We start from the raw sequence: 21,097 nt of genomic DNA, 5'->3' as shown, positions 1-21,097 counted from the left end.
GGGGTGACTCATCAGATGCAATCTGGGTAATATCAAAATTATCCACTTTCATGGCTGTACATTATACACCCATCCAAAAAGATGAGCACACAGATTATTCTGAGCCCTGATCAACCTTCCGCAATCTCTGATCCTGTGCAGCAGCCTGGAATACAACTCGTGCGAGAAAGCCTAGGATGGGTGATAGACAGACGTCACATTGATGAGACACGGATATCAGTACAATGTAGCGTAAATCAAGAACTGACATTCTAGCATTCTGTTTAATCCTGCACAGCCTCAGGCCTTACCGTCAAGGAACTACAAGTGCCAGCACACCATGACGAAAGGTTGGCAGCTACTCTTATCCGGCTGTAGAAAATATTACAGCAATATAAGAGGGTAAACATTACTCAGCTGGGGAGAACTTGATGTTCTTTCTAAAGTCCACTTAGAAGAGTTCAATGGAAAAAATACAAGGGTCTCATTCTGCTGAGAGCCTCCACTTAAACATTGCAAAGGACAAAATACCAGGATCTCATTGGCTGAGGACCTCTTATGGATTTGATAAAACTCTTTCCTTTTTTTTTCTCGAGTCTCTATTCTTAGTCAATTGCTGAAAGCTTTTAAGTGGTCAATTTTTTGCTTTTTACAGAAAAAAAGAAGTAAACTGTGATTGGGAACTTTGCAAATATTCACTATATAAAAAGTCTGCATGACAAGAACCAAGCAGATCAGGAGCCAAGCGGCAAATAGAAGGCCAGAACATTTTCCTAACCTAACCATCTGATGTCACTGCAGAATAAAGCGTCAAAAGGTGCTAAACGTATAAAAGATTCACTGGCTACTGCTAATAAAACTTTGCTGGAGGGTGAAAAAAATACTGTACTGTAGTTTTAATGCTACTCAGAGACAGCAGCCAAGTCAGTTTGCATTTGTTCCCATAGCTCAAGCCTATTTGCTGTACATTAGTCTGAGATTGTTTAGTACAAGATTGTAAACTGGCTGCACATTCTTCTCTCACGTTGGTTAATGATCTCACAGACACGGATCATTTCATCCAATCTGTCATTACACTGCACTGGCCATCCACACCGCATTCTACAGAGGTCATGAGAGGTCAGCAATGAAGAGGTGCCAGCTAGGTTTCTATGAGCGTTCGACCACTACATGGCCATTGGATGTACCAGTCTGTTCTGGTATTCTTCAAATCAATGTAATCAGCATCAATACTATCAAAAATCCCACAAATAATAAATGTATGTACATGGATCTACACAGTATATATCTTTCTAAGCTCAATATTAGTACGGTAAGTTATTATTATTAATAAACAGGATTTATATAGCGCCAACATATTACACAGCGCTGTACATTAAATAGGGATTGCAAATGACAGACTAATACAGACAGTGATACAGGAGGGGAGGACCCTGCCCCGAAGAGCTTACAATCTAGTAGGTGGCGGAATTTCACACACAATAGGATGGGAGATATGTAGTGGTGGGAAGTAGTGATGGTTTCAACTGAAAGAAGAAGCCGGGTAGGCAAGTTTGAAAAAATGGGTTTTGAGCGCTCTTTTAAATGAGCAGAAAGTAGGAGCAAGCCGAATAGGACGAGGAAGACCATTCCAGAGAGTTGGGGCAGCTCTAGAGAAGTCTTGTACCCATGCGTGTGATGAGGTTATGAGTGAGGAAGTCATTAGAAGGTCATTGGAGTAAGTGAGACATACAGAACACACACAGCATCAAAGTACAAAAACAATGTTCCTAATACAACAACAACAAAGACATTTGTGAGCAGATTTACCCCAACAAATGCTCCAACACTGGGTTCCTCCAGGGGGTGCTGGGCGTTCATTGTGCAATGAGCAGTTTGCACCTCCAAGGTCAGTATAAGTGACACCAATGATCTTTTTGGCTATCTGTAAGGCTGCCATTCTTCCCAATGGCCAAGATGTATTCTTTTTACTGACCACCACACTAATATTACTGTAAGCTGTGTATATAGTAATTATAGAAGCGGTTCCCCAAGACCTGAAAGTTATTTCAAGGGTTCCCCTTAAAAAAGCATAAGAAAGGCTCCTCCCACAAACAGCCCAGAATCCAGAAAAATCAAATGACTGCATCACTATTTGCATAGCTGGTAATTACTGCACATTGCTTTAATGTTGTATCCTGTATGGCCTATTGTGCACATTGCTATTGTACTTTGCATGTTTAGCATTACAAATACGCTATGTTGTCTCTACCAATATTGTGGTCAAATATAAACAACTTTGCATTAAATTCTTCACATATATACAGTTCACTTGCTCTTTCAAGACACTTATCTTTTATTGCAATTCATTTGCATTTAGAGCAATGACCTGGACCTGTGTTGCCTTCTATAAATTCCTGCAAATGGGGAATATGCAGCAGTGTTCTCCCCAGCCCCTTTTAGCTTGGCGCACCACCTGGCACTTTCAGGAACCGCCTGGCTGTTTTTGGTCACAATACAGGGGCTGCCACCTATTTAAAGCTTCTTCCCATCCAGCTTTAAAAAAACTTCTGGGGAAAGTACTGCACGGTAAGGTTGACCAAAATCATCCAGAATTCAGGAGCCAATCAGACCAGTTTCTGTACCAAGAACACATGTGGAATTAAATACAACAAAGGATCCAATGGCTTAATCAGTCGGATAAGAAGAAAATAACAGAATGGGTCACGTGATCTCGCAGCTTGGTCATGTGAGATTGTTCATAGCACCTAAAGTGGAACTAAAGAAGTAAGGTTTTCTGTGTTACTTGGCAAATCTAGGAAATGCTATAAAATGTGCCCAAGCAGTATGTTAAAAAATACACCTTTGTCTGGAATTCATACCCCACTTCCTGGTTTGCAAGTGTGCCTAGGCACTGCTGTTCTGCAGCCTTGTAGCTGTATATCTGCAGTGTGAGATCATCTAAGGCTACGTACACACGTCAGATGATTCTCGTATGATATGAGCCTCACGTGGTTCATTGATCCATCCAGGCAGATCCACAAATGATTGTAATACATGTGAAGAGGAGAGAGCGCAGCGTTCCACCTCGCCCTCCCCCCACTCTCTCCATAGAAGATGTACAGAGCTCATTCATTCACCTTTCAGTCTTTTGTCGTTGGAAAGGATTGTGAAAGATTCTTTTCTAACGAGATCATTGGTGTCTCAAACTGACCTGAATTGATCATTGCCCAAAGAACCCCTAGGAACCTCTGCAGGAACCCTGGTTGAGTAACTGTGATATACAGGTATGAGGAGGACCTGTCACGTGCACATCTCCAATAGTTATAAATGTCACATGTTGCTGAATGCTTTGACCTTTGAGCTGGGAACAGTGGTGACTTTAAAAATCAGTTTGTATTGTTTCCATTGTCCTCCAAGTCTCCCCTGCAGGTACAGGTACAGCCAGGGAGACTTGGAGGACAATGGAAACAATACAAACTGATTTTTAAAGTCACCACTGTTCCGCAGGCTGTATGAAAGATTATTTACACAGGACGCCTTTCACAAAGATTACATCACAGCTTTTAGAACACTTATCAATGGTCTGCTCTGATTGGTCCAGATCTGAGAAATGTTTATTGCTAATGATCTGATTGGCTCTGGGCTGCCTGGTATTTGACCCTGCTAATTTAAATAAGAGAAACATGGGTAAACTTGCAGCAAATCTAAGCCACACATCATACAAAATGTATCTATGCCAAAACAAAACATGAGATGCTTCCCTGTCTCCTGAATTGTAAGCTCTTCAGGGCAGGGTCCTGCCTGTCATTTGCAACCCCTATTTATTGTACAATACTGCGTAATATGTTGGCGCTATATAAATACTGTTTATTAATAATAGGAATAATATACAACGGCTTATCAGTTCTTGGAAGCAGCGGCTGCATTCTTTTCTGTTTTACCTTTATTTTAAATTGGTCAACCTGCCAGAAGCACACTTGTTTTGGGTGACAACACTCGCTCGTCATAAGACGAAGGGGTAGTGTCTGAAAATAGCTGGAAACAATGCTAACTAATAACAGCCAGTACAGTTATCAACTCACACAATTTCTTACAGGATAGACAGCTGGACTTGCACTTACTGAACAGATATAAAAATTTATTGGGATATTTAGCACGACAAAAGCGACTAAGAGAAGTTGATTTCCAGGGCTTGCTCACTCATCGGGCCTGATTTATTAAAGCTCTACAAAGCTAGAGAGGACGTTTGTTAGCAAATGATTTTGAAGAAATCCATTCCAGGTTTGCTGGATCACCCAGCTTTACTGATGATAGTGTATCTTCTCTATCCTTGGAGAGCTTTACAAAAATTAGGCTCATTGTATTCTATCTATGGGGGTGAAGGGTTGTCACCCTAGGCTGATCATTTCTTATTGAGATTAAAGAAAACCTTCCCATCCCCCATTACAAAGGAAGAGGTGTTCTGTAGTCCAGGGCATTACCAATAAAACAGAAATGTTCTAGAATCATTTTTGCTTTGCTCTCAGTGTTCTCCCTAGCCCCTTTTAGCTGGGCGCACCACCCGGCATTTTTCAGTAGCCACCCAGCTGTTTTTGGGTGGTTTCTGCAGAGCTGAGTCACAATACAGGGGCTGCCACCCACCTACAATTTCTTCCCACCCGGCTCAAAAAAAAGCCTGGGTTGAGGACTGTTTGCACCTATTAGCAAGTCTGCTGCTAGTTTTGTGCTCCACCAACCAATCAATTTTCTGATTGGAAGACCAGAAGAACAGATTATTATCCTATTTTTAGAAAGTGTTTGGCCTTTACCAATTTTCTATACAACCAATAAGCAATATCCAAAACTACATCTGATAGAAAATGCAAAGATGGTTCAACTGCGGATTTGATCCTTACCAAAGCAATAATATTAAATAATATAAACCAGACCAATCAGAAGTTATTTGTAAGTTTTGTACATAGACTTTTCCAGGCCATGCCTGCGATAAATAGTCCCATTATCTGAAAATGAATATTTATCTGATCTGGCTCACTCTCAGTTTTTGTTCTTATAATGCTGAACACTCTGCATATCATTAAGGAGATTAAGATGTTGGGTGGTGCAGCAAAGCTCTGGCTCGAAGTTTATAGAATGTCAGAATTTCGGGCTTTAGGGGGTCCTTAGGATATACAGAAAGATATCTGAAAACACTGCTTGTCATCCACAATATGAGTCACATAGTTACATAGTAAGTCAGACTGAAAAAAAAAAGTCCATCAAGTTCAACTACTAGGGAAATAAACATATCCCAGATATAAAACCCTATGGAAGTAGGTGATCCAGAGGAAGGCAAAACAAAACCTGTTACAATTTGCTCTAAAAGGGGAAAAAAATACCCCAGGCAGTCGGATGTTCCCTGGATAAACTCATGTATCACGTCATGTAAGCTAAATATTGGTTTAGAATGACAGGTTCTCTTTAGTTGTAATGCTAACTAAATTGTAAGGCTGAATTGCAGATAGAATATGAGTGTCACTCCTACATCATCATATGCAATGCAGCAATATTGCTAGGGGTGATGTCAGCAAGAGGGCGGCGACAGGACCAGTTGGAAACCACCAAAGAGGAGTAGATTTGAGGGACAGGTCATCATCACCGAAATTAGGGGAGAGAAACACCATGGGATAAGGGCAGTTCTTACAGTGTTTTATGGTATCCCCTTATTTATAATTAGTTGGGGGGGGGGGATCTGAAGATTTTATTATTAACCTGAGTAAGAGTTTAACCTCAACCTTTTGCAACCTTTTTAACATGAGGGAACCCCTGAAATACCTTTCAGGTCTACAGTGAACCCTCTTCTAGAATTACTATATCCACAGATCACAGTATATTAGTGTGGAGGTCAGTGGGAAGAATTCCTCCTACAATGCTGGCCATTGGGAAGAATGTCACCTTTACAGATAACCAAAAAGATCATCGGGGTCACTTATCCTGACCTGAGAGGTGCAAACTGCTCATTGCTCAAGGAACCCCCAGCAACCTCTGGAGGAACACTGGTTGAGAAACACTGGTTTATACCTCAAGCATTCATCTAGAATCTTGGTCAGGGAAGGTTTGGAACTGATAAAGTTTGGAATGATAAACTAGATAGATATGGATAGTTTTTTCACCATCAAGTGAATTATTTTGCCTTCACTACTTGTTGAGTACAGAAGAAAGAGTTTGGACTCAGCCGACTGTTTGATTCCTAATTTTTGGAGGAGCAATGGTGGCCTCTGTGACAGGTTCTCTTGGTGACAGAAGCTGATGTAAGGGCTTCCAGGGAGGGTTCCCACCTCACCCTATATAAACGCTTTGTATGCAGATGTACGATACCAAACCTGATATCCAGACTTGTCTGTACTTGGCTGCCCACACTTCCCAGGTAACATTCCCAGCAGAGGCCTCCACCCTGTGCAGCCAGCAACTTGTTAGTCAATATTTTAAGTGATACATAAAAAAGAAAGAGACCGGAAGGTGAAGTCTACCTGCAGATGAACTGAACACAAAAGAACTGCAAATGCCTGGCACATTATGAGGCTTTCACCTTATCAGAAGGTCAATGAGGGTTTCTTTGTTTGAATATTCTCAATCAAATCAAAAGGGATTAAAGAGATACTGTCATGTCCATGTTAAGCAAAGTGACAAGTCTCTGGATAGGTTACACTCCAATTCCCCTTCCTTTTATATTCACCTCATCTAGGCTTCATGGCAGCTCCTTGCTCTTCTGCAGCCGATACCATACCTGGCACTAAAACCTAACCTGCTCCATGTGTTGGTGCACAGGAATAGAAGCCAATTGTGGTCCCTGAATCTGCTCTGGCAGAGAAAGAGGATAACATGGAGTGCAAATGGGGGTTGGGGGAACCCCTTCCTTCACTTTCACCTGAACATGCATTGTGACGCTGCTGCTTTAAAATTCTGCATTGAATGCAAATACCTTCTTTGTGCATTTCAGCAAACATGGCTGTTAACGATGGTCTGAGGATAAGGTGACTAATGAAAACACAAGAATGCATGCAGCTAAAAAGTTATGCAAAGCATGACTTTTTTGTGAAGGTCATGCAAGTCCTCAACCCTTGATTTCCCCTGAATAAGCCACTCATGACCTTTCAGTAACTTTACAGGTCTGCTTTAATATATTCCCGACATATCTCAAACAGCTTTTAGAAAACTTTCACTTTTTAGTTTTTAAAAGTTATTACTGAGCCCATGTCAGTGGCTTTGCCTAGGCTGAGGTGTTATCAGTCTGTTGCAGGCAGGAGGAAGTATTTTCTCAGTCTCAGGCCCAATGCCTCTGTCCAGGAAATAGATAGTGACACTGAATATCAGTTGAATCAGTCCTTTTGGAGAAACTTAAATGTAAATGTAACCACTGACTCCGGCTGACTCTACATTGGCAGTATTGGTCTTTGTGTAATTGTTCGAATATAGAAATTGTCAGTACACACCAAGCCCAGATCTTCTGTATGCTTATAACGAACCTACACACGCACGGTGAGAAGTAACGACTGAAGTCGGTAGCCATGACACGGCTGATATCTGCATATGGATATGACAGGAGTGACGTGCTATCTGCTGATTATTTTTATCTAATTTTTGCAGTTTTATCTTGCAGGAAAAGGCAGCAGTAAATCCATAAACAGCCTGACAATCACCTGCCAGGTGGACGATAAGGCCCAACGTATCTATTGTCTACTGGTATTAGGTGGAAGTGCTCGTCGCCACACAGGACAAGGTGTATTCCTTTATGCTTTCTATAGGTAAGGATAAATTATTAATAATGTGGGGATAACAAATCTTCCATTTAGCCTGGGACTCTGGGTGTACGCTAAACCTCATAACCCTCCCCCCTTACTTTTGTTATCACAACTGAAAATGTGACAGCCGACTTAATTTGCAGGAAAGCAAGTGCAGGGACCAGGCTCGGACTCGGAACAAGTATGCAGACTGGGGGAGTCAGACGTTATCACCTGTTATGGGTCAGTGTGACAATTAAGCAAATAATATTTATAGAACTGACATGGGAAATGACTCAAAGGTGACAACATCAAATGTTTGTTACACCTTGCACAAAGCATACGTAATGTAATTCAGTCGGGTATTACATGTACATTAAGGTGTAGCACATGGGAAAGCCTTCCTTGTGTTTCTAAATAAAAACCTAACATATATACTCAAACAGCCTACTTAAACATCTTATGATTGTTGAATATGACAGCAACTTGTAACAGGCATCACTCATGGAAGATGTTTGTGATACGTGTTACTTTGGCAAACAAAATGCCATCCTTTTATGGTTAAGATTTACAAGCAGATATATATGTGGTCCTATATAACCTGCTTTATGTGATGACCTAGCATTAGTTGTGTCCCTGGCTCTGCTCCGACTGTAGTGGAGCAATCTGTTGTGGATCGTTCGTTTCCAACGGTATTGCACGTGTGTACGCAGCCTAATGGTCCGAGCATAGGATGTGAAAATGTACAAGCAGGTGGCCAATGACCAAACACAGGAATACACGCAGCTGAAAACATATGCAAAGCTTTACTTTTCTTGTGAAGGTCATGCAAGTCCTCACCCTTCAATGTCTATATAAAGTCACAGCGGTGACACAATGTAGGAGGAAATTGGAAAAAAGCTGCAGAATAAAATTGGCTTTCAAAGTTCTGCTCTAACAATGCCCCCCCCCCCCCACCTACCACATAGTATACCATCACAACTATTTATTATACAATTTATTATTCTTACTATGTATTTATAAAGTGCTGACATTTTCCATAGACATATCACTAGCTGTCCCTCAAAGGCGCTCACTTATCTAATGTCCCTACCATAGTCATAGGTCAGTCTAAGGACAATTTTAAAGGGGAAGCCAATGCAAGGCTGAATGTTTTTGAGATGGGGAAGGAAAGCAGAGTGCCTGGAAGAAGCCCATGCAAACACTGAGAGAACAGAGTGACTCCATTAAGATTGCATCCTGGCCAAGAACCTGGGACCCTAATGCTGCAAAGGCAACAATGCTAGCCACCATGGTACCCATTACCTAATATATCTGTCATGTGATGCGTCATGTCCTGATTCTGGGCTGAAGAATGGGAGGGCGCTTCTTTGGGTACTCACGATGTGTGATATGTGCACATTTGGTACTGGCTGTCCCATGACGGGTACACCAAGGATCCAGTAAATGATTTAATGACTAGAAAACCCTCATTGGCAGAGGGCGAAGTTTTTACTGCTGTATCCATCATCTCCACAACTAGAGGAAGCTCTATAGGAAGGATATGGGATATGCTATGGATATTTGCAGTGGGGCGACGGGGGTAAAGTCTCCTACAAACCAAAATTGTGTTGTATATTATAAGGCTTTTGCATGAAATAGATGGTGTGATAGCAGTGAGGATATCAGGTCTGTAAGCTTCTCTGCAAGGACCGGGGTGAAATCAGGGACTTGTCACTAGTTTAAAGCAAAAATATATCTGAAATGAAAGTGCCATATATAACTTTAGATATAACCGTATTCCAAAAAAAAAAAAATCAAAGGAGAGGTTATTATTATTATTATACAGTATTTATATAGCGCCATCATATTACGCAGCGCTGTACAAAGTCCATAGTTGTGTCACTAACTGTCTCTCAAAGGAGCTCACAAAGGTTGACGTGTTTCAGGGGTCAAATCAGCCCACTTCATCAGGGCTTGGTGGTTAAATAAATGCATATTGGTCATCAGCTACTTACAGCAACAAATCAATAAGAACCGATGTACTGTAAATGGAGAGAGAGGTGACCTTCACAAGGTGTAACAACATCAATGCTTTTAGCTGAATCTCCGATCAGTGATTCAGAGTCAGGCGATTTCATTATCTTAGTGTCGGCGCCTGCCTCTAATTAGAGATGTGTAATCATTTATTGCCATCAATTTTCAACTAACATCTTCCCTAACGTTCTACAGCTGGGGATTAATAATTAAAACAGGGGAGCTTGGACAGTAAATTGCTCACGAACGATAATGGCGGCTGGAGCTGACAGCCAAAATACAGCGAGCTTCTATTTTACCTCCGACACAAACACATTCATATCTATTATGTTTGGGACTATGACACAAGCGAAGAGATATTTATGTCAGTAGCACCCTGCAGGGAAACTTCCTTGAAGGGGAACCAAAGAGCTAGAGCTACAAAGGCCTGACTCGCTCTCCATTTCCTGCACAGCTCAGATGCAATTAGTGATTTAGGAGCTGAAGAATGACAGATCTGAGTTGCTTTGCTCGGAGACAGGTGCCTCCTAAAGAGGAACTCATTGCAAAGCTTTAGGAAAAGTTCAACTGGAGCAAGCAAAGGGTTACCGAGTAGGACGAGAACTGATGAAATGAAGAATGGTCCATGTTTGTGACCTTGAGAAAAGGTGACTCCATGCCCTCAAAATATATGTATCGGTGTTCTCCCCTTTTATGAGTAACTCTTTGGATTTAGGCACAGCTTGTTTCTGGGATGAAATTTGAAATTTGATTTTACATATTGCCTGACCATCCTTTTTAAAGGGGACCAATCAGAGCAATTATCCGATGTTTCCAGTCCCTAAAATGAGTGTCAGTACCAAGGTAAAGGGCATAGCACTCAGCGGTAAGAGGCGCAGCCATCATTGGAGTGGCTTCACAATATGCAGGAGATCAGCAGCACTGAGATGGGAAATGGGATTAGGAAGTGTGAAAATTATTTTTTATTAAAATGAAACCTGACAATTATTGGTTTATTTACAAGATTTTTGAGCATTATGATTTATGACAGTATTATGACATTATGACAGTATTTATAAAGCACCGACATACCTACGTAGCGCTGTACAAAGTCCATAGCCATGTGACTAGCTGTCCCTCAAAGGAGCTAACAATCTAATGTCCCTACCATAGTCATATATCTTTACCACAGTCTAAGGACAATTTTAGGGTAAAGCCAATTAACCTAACGACATGTTTTTAGAATGTGAGAGGAAACCGGAGTACGCTGAGGAAATTCACACAAACACAGAGAGAACCTGCAAACTCCATGCTGATAATGTCCTGGCCGAGAACCTGGAACCTAGCTCTGCAAAAGCCAGAGTGCTACCCACTGAGCCACCGCGCTCCCTCTTGGGGTTCTAGATATAGGGAAGCAGATAACCTCCCCTATGGGACAGTGCTTTGGCAAAAGTAGCCAGTGAGAACTTTCGTGTGACATTTTGAACCTGTGTAAGTTCCGACACCAGGGCTTACCTACAGCAAACTCTTACAGCTTGGGGTTGGTTACTGATAGGTTGGTGTACCATGATAGGAAGGCGGACTGCCAAGTATGACTATGCTGATTGGACAATGAAAGCACCATCAGGTCAGCATCCTGATCAGGTCATTGGGTCGGGACTTTGCTCATACTACCTGTCAGCGCATGCGCACAGTAGCAGAATCCGGTTAGCTCCTAGTACTCTAGTGGCAATACAATGGTTATAAAAAGGATTTCATAGTAGTGATGAGTACAGAAATCGCTAACATTATAAATAAGTAAAAGTGACAGATTTGACATGTTAACAAAAACAGAATCAGGCCCCATCCCAAAAGTGAATACATGAATTTTGAGCCTCACAAATCAATCATTTTATCTCTTAATAAATGCCACACCTGTATTCACTCACCAGCTAATCCGAACAGAGGTTGTTGCTGTAAGCAGATCCAGGCGTAGAGTGAAAATATGTCACAATCACAGGCTCACACCCTTATTTTCATTACAATGGAGTGGAAAGGTGACGTAGACGTCTGTACAGAACGGGAAGCAGGAATTCTGGCTCTGTGCAAGTGATGGGAAACTACAAGGCCCAGCATAGCTTAACAACCCCCAGGCTTTGTGGCTCCAGAAGCTGAATGGTCCAAGCAATGGTGGAAAGTTCCTTCTGACTGCAAACCATACAATGTTTTTGGAGCTTTGCCCCTGACAGTCACCTATACATGCCATTGTTCAACCCAGACATTTTTTTCAAGCCGGGTGGAAAGAAATTGTGGGCGGTGGCAGCCCCTGTATTGTGACCCAACTCTTCAGTAACCAACCCAAAACTGCCAGGTTGTCACCGAAAAATGCTGGGTGGTGCACCCAGCCTAAAGGGGCTGGGGAGAAGGCTGCATGCTCAGCACACCCACACTATGAACTCATATGACTTACAGCTAGTCAAGGGATGAAAATATTTTCACCAGGACCAGTTTCATAAGACAGAGATGAATAAAGTGCATTGCAGGAAGGCGGCTCATTCACTCTCTATGTAGTACATAGGTACTACAAATGACCAGCAATTTTTTTTTTCCATTTTGAATGGTGCTGTAATGTGAATTATCTGTAAGTATTGAACCCTTACCTGGATACTATGTTTATTGTGGTGGCTCAGTGGTTAGCACTCTGGCCTTTGTAGCGCTGGGTCCCAGGTTCAAATCTCTACCAGGACCATCTGCATGGAGTTTGCAGGTTCTCCCCGTGTTTATGTGGGTTTCCTCCCACATTCCAAAAACATGCAGTTAGGTTAATTAGCTTCCCCGCAACATTGACCTTAACTGTATAAATGACATATGACTATGGTAGGGGCATTAGATTGCGAATAAGTATTTTGGGACTTTAAAGGCATTCAATCGGACAACAAATACACATTGCAATAAATATAAAAACATTAATTCATTTAAAGCTTTATTAAAAAGATTTTTTTACAAAAAATCATTTTAATCGAATAGTGGTTGCTACCTATATTGCCCTTATTAGACAACCACTAATTGTTGTATCATGTTGATATATTTATGCCTAAAAGCTTTCCCCCCTGTCCGCGCTGTTGGTATTGGTCCACATACTATACCATTCTAAAGAAAGGACCACCTTGGTTTGGATATTTATATAAGAGAGCTATAAAAGAGAAAAAACACATGCAAGTAACCATGTGGTGCATATACATTTAGCAATCAATGTGATTTACTATGATGTGAAATTGAAAAATTTTTGGGGAGTATAGGTTATATGTTGCTGATGAAGTGGACTTTGCTCCGTGAAACGCGTTGAACGCTCAATATCTATTAACATACATTAGACCCACCATGGTACAATAGAGATCAATTTAATGATTTTATGTAAAAAAAAAAACTTTTAAATGAAGCTTTAAATAAATTATAGTTTTTATATTTATTGTATTATGTATTTTTTTGTCCGATTGAATGCCTTTAAGGTCCCAAAAATACTTTTCCACATTTGTTCAAATAGTCTAAAATAAGGATGTGGCATGTGGTAACATTTCAATGATGAGAAAGGAGTTGTCCATAAATGTATTTATAGATTGTGAATAAACCAATAATTGTCAGGTTTCATTTTAACAAAAAACTTTATTTTCACCCTATTTCTCAATCCCATTTCCCATCTCAGTGCTGCTGATCTCCTGCATATTGTGAAGCCACTCCAATGATGGCTGCGCCTCTTACCGCTGACTGCTATGCCCTTTACCTTGGTACTGACACTCATTTTAGGGACTAGAAACGTTGGATAATTGCTGTGATAGGTCTCATTTAAAAAGGATGATCAGGCAATTTGTAAAATCAAACTTCAACTGTCATCCCAGAAACAAGCTGTGCTTAAATCATAAGAGTTACTCATATTACTATGACCACTTATGTGTGGATTCCGCAGGCTTTCCCAGCGCTTCTATTATGTATTCCGGCTTCCTGACACAATTCTACACTCCCTTTTGTGTTGTGTTTTGAGATAAGAGGTCGGGGCTTGAACCAGGGAACACACTGTGCTATATTTTCTAAGGCTCCAGCTCTTAGCCAATCAGAAGTGTTGCAACTAAATGACAGAAAAAAAAATGAGCAGATACATTGGGTACCCTGAATCGGAGAATCCCAAAATATTATTGGTGAAGATCAGTAAGAAAAGCAAGAGATTTAAAAAAACTTTCTATTATGGTTACTAAAATATCATATCTATCAATAATATTTATAATTCAGAATAAAAATGAAAGATTCCAGAGCCAGAGATCCTAGAATACAATATACAAAATACAAAAACATTTATTCTTAGACATCTGTGTGTCTACTCTCCTGGACCAATCCTATAGTGTACGTAGTATAAACAGCCTCAGCTCATCCAGGATGTGTTTCCAAAGCAAAATCCACGAGATTGCTTGGATAATTTAGTGTTTGTTTGATGCGCTCCTCTGGAATCTTCAGCTTCTAATCTGATCAGATCTGATCTGATAATCTGAAATAAAATGGGTGCTTTGTGCACGGTTTGTAGCACAACCTTCAAATGGCAATAGATGTTCTAGTGGCAACTGAATAAAGATAGATTTCATTTCCTGCTGCGTCTCCCAGACAGAAAGTGGAGATTTAGGCTGAATGACACAAACGGCAAAAATATAACCTGATGGGTCTTTAACCCTCCCAAAAAGAGTATCAGCTGTAAGGAATGTTTTTATTAAAGAGACCCCTTAGCAATGTGTCTCACCTTGCTGCCAGAGTAATGCATGTACACCAAGGTGTGCATGCTGAGTGGCACAGATGGCACATCTCTGGGGTGGAGATAAAGCAGCCTTCGATATTGATACGGGTGCTGCCATTGCCGCATTGCATTGCCTGACCTGTTTGGCTATATTTCTGGACATTTTGGTGCTGCAATAAAGTCCCCTCACCTATTTACATACCTACTCTCACCTGTTGGCTTGGGCCTGCACGTCCTGAAAGATCTGATGCATACTTCATCATCCGTGGGCCTGTCACAGGCTATGTGTGCCGCAATGACGGGAAGGACAGCAAGCTTTACTATTATTATTATTATTTTTACACAGTATTTATATTACGCAGCGCTGTACAAAGTCCATAGTCATGTCGCCTACTATAGTCACTGCATGTTTTTGGAATGTGGGAGGAAACCCACACAAACACAGGGAAGACCTGCAAACTCCATGCAGATAGTGTCCTGGCTGGGAGTGCTAACCACTGAGCCACCGTGGTGCCCTTTGGCCACAAATGCAGTTGTGGCACCAGCACTATACAAGCAGGAAGTGGAGCAGTAAGACACCATCTTCCAAAGCTGGATATGGGGGGCACCAGGGAAGCTGTAGCTGGATATCGGGGGCACCAGGGAAGCTGAAGCTAGATATCAGGGGCACCAGAGAAACTGTAGCTGGATATTATGGGCACCAGGGAAGCTGTAGCTGGATATTATGGGCACCAGGGAAGCTGTAGCTGGATATTATGGGCACCAGGGAAGCTGTAGCTGGAAATTGCACTGCTATCATGACAGGTGGAACAGGTTTTAGCAGCAAATGGGACTGGAGAGGACAAAAGTAATTGGGGCTTTGGGGTGAGGTGTAAGAGGCTCAGGAAAAGCGCCCCCTAGCTTATCCCCCTTCCCCCCTTCTCAATATCACCAGACACAGCCCTCTTGGCCCTACTGCCTAATAACGGATTTGAAAAGCATGCAGAATGGTTGGTGAGTGTTCAGGGCTGGGTACTTATTCCAGGATCAGCAACATGAAGTTAAGAACTTTTCAAACTTCCCCAAGAAAATTTTTTTTGTCTAAGCTACACCCTTCCCTGGAAATTAAACGGTTTGAGGACATGATACAGGAAATATATTTATTGCATGATAGGAAGGAAGTCTCACTCAAGCGTTTCCCATTCCCTGACTTTGCAAACCCCACAATGTTACTACATCAGTGACAAACTGCCATGACCGATCTCCCTGCCAGTGTGATCCTGGGAGTGCACTGACATCACACACCATGAGACCGGCCCCGGGGGCATCCAACGCTCATCACAAGAAAATCGCACTGCAGTCACATGTTGCAAGGTGACCACGAGCACTGCAAACTTCCTCTGACAGCTCGCCCAGGAGCCAGGAAACTTTTTGTAATTTCTAGATTAAAAAAAAAATGTCAATAAGTCAGAGGAGGAATGCCAAGCTTCACGCCCTGTACCCTCCCAAACAAACCTACACCTAGAATGATTCGTTGTCACCTTTCCTCACCTCTCACCTACTTACAAATGACCCAAAGGTGCAGAGGCTGTGCTACAAAGGGCTTAAGTCAGCTCTAAGTGGGTTCCCTTCCCCCAGCCGTCGGCCCGCCTAGGTTCAGAGTCCTTTTATACACCGCCTTGCCCCCTCTCCTTCTACCCACTTGCCTAAAAATTCCACCTTACACGTATCCACCCTTTTCTTGGGCCTCTGTGTAATTACAAACTTCTGGGTACAAGCTCCTGCTTATATTAAAATGCTTGTCATGCTGCTAAATAAAGCTGCTGGCTTAAAAACGTCCCCTGTGGGCATGTTCTGGAACTACTACTTTCAGCAAGGCATGCTGGGAGTTGTAGTTCGACAATAGCAAGCAAGCAATACTTTCAAGGTGCTGATAATTACAAATAACATTCCAAGGCTTAAACTATATGTAACTGTGGCAGGATTCGGGTGGATTTATATTTTTTCACATTCCTGGTTCTAGAGTCAATTCATCAAAAAGGAAATTATAAAGATGCAATCCTCTCCTCCTCCTGTGTCATTGTCTGTCATTTGCAACCCCTATTTAGTGTACGGCACTGGTAATATGTTGGCGCTATATAAATACTGTTTAATAAAAATAATGCAATACTTCTTGCAGGACTACCTGGTATATGTAGGCTGGCATGTTACAAAATTTGACATTTGCATACTTGTTTTTTTTTTATATTTAATCTGGACTGTTGCAATTGGTTACGCCAATCTGATTACACCACCCCCATGCTTGCCGTGATCGTTCCTGATTGGTTGCCAAGAACTGAAATGACTTTAAACGGTGACTACAAGCAATTTACAGAAACGCCACCCTAAATTGGTCATTAATAATACAAAATAATCAAACCACAACAAGAAAAAACAAGGCAACAACAGCAATTATCAGGGAAAAAACAGCAGCCCCATTGGCTGAAGCGTCCTCGTTAGAATGACAGTTGTGATTGGTCAGCTGGGCTGTTTGCTAAAGTCTGAAGGTGACCACAACATTAATCATTTAAGGACACCCGATAGTTATCATTGCTATCCCGGCCTGGAAGTCAATGTGGACCCAATCAGATCTCACATGTCACACAGCAGAAAAGTTTGCGTTTTCAGCTCTAGCCCATCGCTCAGATGACGGTTTGTTGTTACAAATCCAATCATTGAACACTAATCGCTTTTTTATGCATTTTTGATGTAATATTTAAAGGACCCCATCGAGTTGATTTGAGCAGAAAAGTGCTGGTGAACAAACCTAAGAGCAAAGTACACAACACGCCGGTATAAAATGATCCTTCAAGAGATCAACACAATACAAATTGGAATATAAACCCCCTACAAGGCTACAACCCCCCACACCTGGGATAGGAACACTCCACATAGATTCATTCATACATGCATGTAAATATCAACCTACAAGGTACACATATGTGCCGGTTAAAAGAATGAATGGCAAACCATGGAACACAAGTTTGCAGAGACAAATCTCTGAACTGTCCCAGGAAGCCGGTGGCAGCGATTCTGTTGAATGACCCCGCTGTCATTTTCAGGTGACGTACGCTGTCGCTTCACATGTTCTTTTTTTTTTGCTTTACGCTACACTTTTGATGTTCCAGAAACTGACCAATCAGAATGTGAAGAGTTTCAGCAGATCTTTCGGTTGAGTAAAAACTTCCTTTACTGCACAATCGAAGGGCAGGCTGCCAAAAGCAGCTCCGTCCACCATCGTACCCACTGTGGCCCTCTTCCTCTTTTTCATGACCCTTCTGTAAGAAGTTCCAGATGTGACACTTCATCCAAAGGGGCAGCCTGACGGGTAGTGTGAGAATGCGGCTGGGTGGATAAAAGGACTATGGTGGCCTCCTCTCTGGTGCCTGGCACCCTCATACCCAGTGACTGGCGCATACATACACACAGCTCTTAACTCCCTCTTGCCCAGAACCGACACCGATAACCCTGTGAGTTTTTGTACAGGGTGCATGTGAACGATGGTGGTGATGGGTCACCAATGAAGTTTCATAGCCGGCCATTGCTCCCCATGCCACCCTACCCACCTATAAAGGAAAGGCGGCTTACCTGGTGGTGCGGGACTGGGTGTGTGACACTCCTGTGCCCTCCTGAGCCTGACAGAGAGAGCTTGAAAGAGGGAGAGGAGGAGGAAGGAAGGAGAAAGAGAGGGAGATCTGGGTAACCACACCCTCTGTGTGACTCAACTTCACTCTGCAAATATCATAGACCTGACTTCCAGCCTGCTCAGAGAGGGAGGGCACACAGCAGGGAGGGCTCCCACAACAGGAGACAGTGGCTAGGCCCGAAGAACAGGCAGAGCAGCAGGGAGAGAGGCGGACACACCCAGCTCTAACTAATCCACCCCACCCTCCCAAACAGCTGCAGGAAACACATCCAGGAGTGGGAGGAGGACAGGGACAGCTCACATTCTACACCAAGACTTCAAGCACCTGGCTGGGAGGGAGGCCTACCTGTGGCAGGGGAACTACAAGTCCCAGCGCTCCTCACCCTTATCCAGCGTCAGCCCGAAAAGTGTCTACCTGTTGCTTTTTGGCTGCTGTGGGACTACAGGTTCATTTGCTCCACACCAATATAAAATAATAACTTTTATTAAATTTAGCTCGTTTTTCTGTACCTGTTGCTTTTTGAAACTACAAGTCCCAGCAGTCCATGTCCAGCTACCAGGGGGCAGTTTAACTTAAGGTAAATTGTCTTTGGCTTGTTGCTCTTTGGCTACCATGAACTACAAGTCCCAGCTCTCCACACCATTATCTAGCTATCAGAGGACAGTTCAATGCTGGCTCGAATAGTCTCTACCTGTTGCTTTTTGGCTGCTGTGGAATAAGTCTCAGCACTGCACGCCAAGGCCAGGTGACGGGGGTAGGGAGCAGCATGGTCGCTCAGTGGTTAGCACTCTGGCCTTTGTAGCACTGAGTCCCAGGTTGGAATCTCGGCCGGCACACTATCTGCATGGAGTTTGCAGGTGCTCCCCATGTTTGTGCGGCTTTCCTCTGGGTTCCCTGGCTTCCTCCCACATTCCAAAAACATGCTGTTCGGCCACTTGGCTTCCCCCCCAAAAAATGATTTTAGACTGTATTAATGATGTATGACTGAGGTAGGGACATTAGATTGTTCTTAGGGACAGTTAGTGACATGACTATGGACTTTATACAGCGCTGTGTAATATGTTGGCGCTATATAAATACGGTGTAATAATAGGGAGAAAAGGCAGTTACGTCTGTGACTTTAGCAAAGGTGGGGTGGTTTCCAAAAAAAGTAGCAGAACCTGCAACCTATGCTGCTGAATTGGTTTACAGTTTGAAGACACATTTTTTGGTACAGGACCCTTTTCTGCACTCTGTAAACCCAATATATGGCTACTAGGGGAGGGCCACTGTAGTCTTTAGCTGGTTTGTACCTAGGCCCCTGAAGTTGCTATGAAACTAATAGTCCCGGCATGCCCACTGACCCATGGTTGTCGCTTTTAGGGTCGATCGTATATACCTGTTGCTCAGTTATCTCAAAAACCCCATCATCAGGAAGTTGTTCAGTTTTAGCTACCTGGTCCGATTTAAATAAATAAATAGGCCTCCAGGAGTTAATCTCTATAACCTTCAGCTGATCAGCTATCGCCAAGGTCTTTTGTAACCCTACCTGAGAAAAAGCAGCTGTTCTGTGGAACTACAAGTCCCAGCATTCCACGCAACTCTTGGAGAGTCTCTGCAACCCCCAAGCTAAGCAATTCCTTCCTTCCATTGTAGACAAATACCAGCAAACTGTGCCAGGGCTTTCCATGTGCAGAGAAGATACAAAATGCAATGATGATTAGGGAATTGGTTTTATTTTAGTCTTTTTGGGTGTTGTTTTGTTTTTATCACCCCCTCCCCTCATTCACAAACTGCTCTAATTAGGAACATGCCCTCAGCTGTGAGAAGCTTGCGGCTCAAACACCCAACCCAAAGCAGCAAACATACAAGAGATGAAATCATGTAACTAGTGAGTTTTATCCTGACAATGGTATTAAGCGGACCTGTCATGGCACCTGGCCCATCCACTGCAAGCTACTGTTACCTGACTTTCAAAATTGGTAGAAAATTTGTGATGCTGCCTCTCTTTGTAGTTCTCTTCAATGGCTTCCATTTCACCTTAGAATTAAATTCAAGCTCCTATGCCTTCAAATCTCTACACAGTTATTGTCCCACTTACCTTTATGACCTAAAAATACCCCCTCCCGGCCGCTCTCTCTGCTCCTACTAATGACTTCCTCACTCATAACCCCATCACAGGCACGGATACAAGACCTTTCTAGAGCTGCCTCGACTCCCTGGAATGGTCTTCCTCGCCCTATTTAGCTTGCTCTTACTTCTGCTCATTTAAAAGAGCACTCGAAGCTTATATAAAAGCCTATTGGGCTCTATTTATAAAGCAGGGAATCTGACATTCTCTAAAACATTCCCAGGTGGAGAATCAAATACTGATATGGAAACACATGGGCCTGTAAGATTCTCCACCGGGAAATGTCAGAACCTCTGGTTTTCAAATAGAGCTCAATATAAGTGCAACTTCCACTGCACACAAACCTAATAGAAAAAGATGAGGTTATGTTGAGTATGGGCAGCATGGTGGCTCAGTGGTTAGCACTAGGACACACCTGTTTGCAGGTTCTCCCCCTGTTTGCGTGGGTTTCCTCCCCAATTCCAAAAACATGCAGGTAAGTTATTTTGGCTTCCCCCTTTTTTTACCTTAGACTGTGGTAATGACATATGACTATGGTAGGGACATTAGATTGTGAGCCCCTTTGAGGGACAACTAGTGACATGAATAAGGACTTTGTACAGCGCTGCGTAATATGTTGGCTCTATATAAGTACTGTGCAATAATTTTTTATTATAATAAACAGGATTTTTATAGTGCCAACATATTACGCAGCGCTGTACATAAATAGGGGTTGCAAATGACAGAAGAATACAGACAGTGGCACCACAAGGAGCCAATAAGGTGCACTGCACTGCACTGCTTATGCGCTAACAAGAAGCCTGTTTCTTGGAGGAGAGCGAGTCTCATCAGTCTGATGCTTGAAGGGGGGACA

The 21,097-nt window shown here is 42.5% G+C and overlaps 1 long non-coding RNA gene across 1 annotated transcript; it reads right to left on the bottom strand.

The window, feature by feature from the left end:
• Positions 1-15,594: 15,594 nt before the first annotated feature.
• Positions 15,595-18,387, bottom strand: LOC140336323 (uncharacterized). The gene is made up of 2 exons (XR_011921867.1): positions 18,076-18,387; positions 15,595-15,888 (listed from the first exon to the last, which is right to left on the bottom strand). It is a non-coding gene; the product is annotated as an uncharacterized lncRNA (long non-coding RNA).
• Between the last annotated feature and the right edge of the window lie 2,710 nt (positions 18,388-21,097).

The sequence above is a fragment of the Pyxicephalus adspersus genome, chromosome 8 (genome assembly GCF_032062135.1).
Source record: "Pyxicephalus adspersus chromosome 8, UCB_Pads_2.0, whole genome shotgun sequence".
Lineage (NCBI taxonomy): Eukaryota > Metazoa > Chordata > Amphibia > Anura > Pyxicephalidae > Pyxicephalus > Pyxicephalus adspersus.
This window is presented reverse-complemented; position numbering and strand designations above follow the sequence as displayed.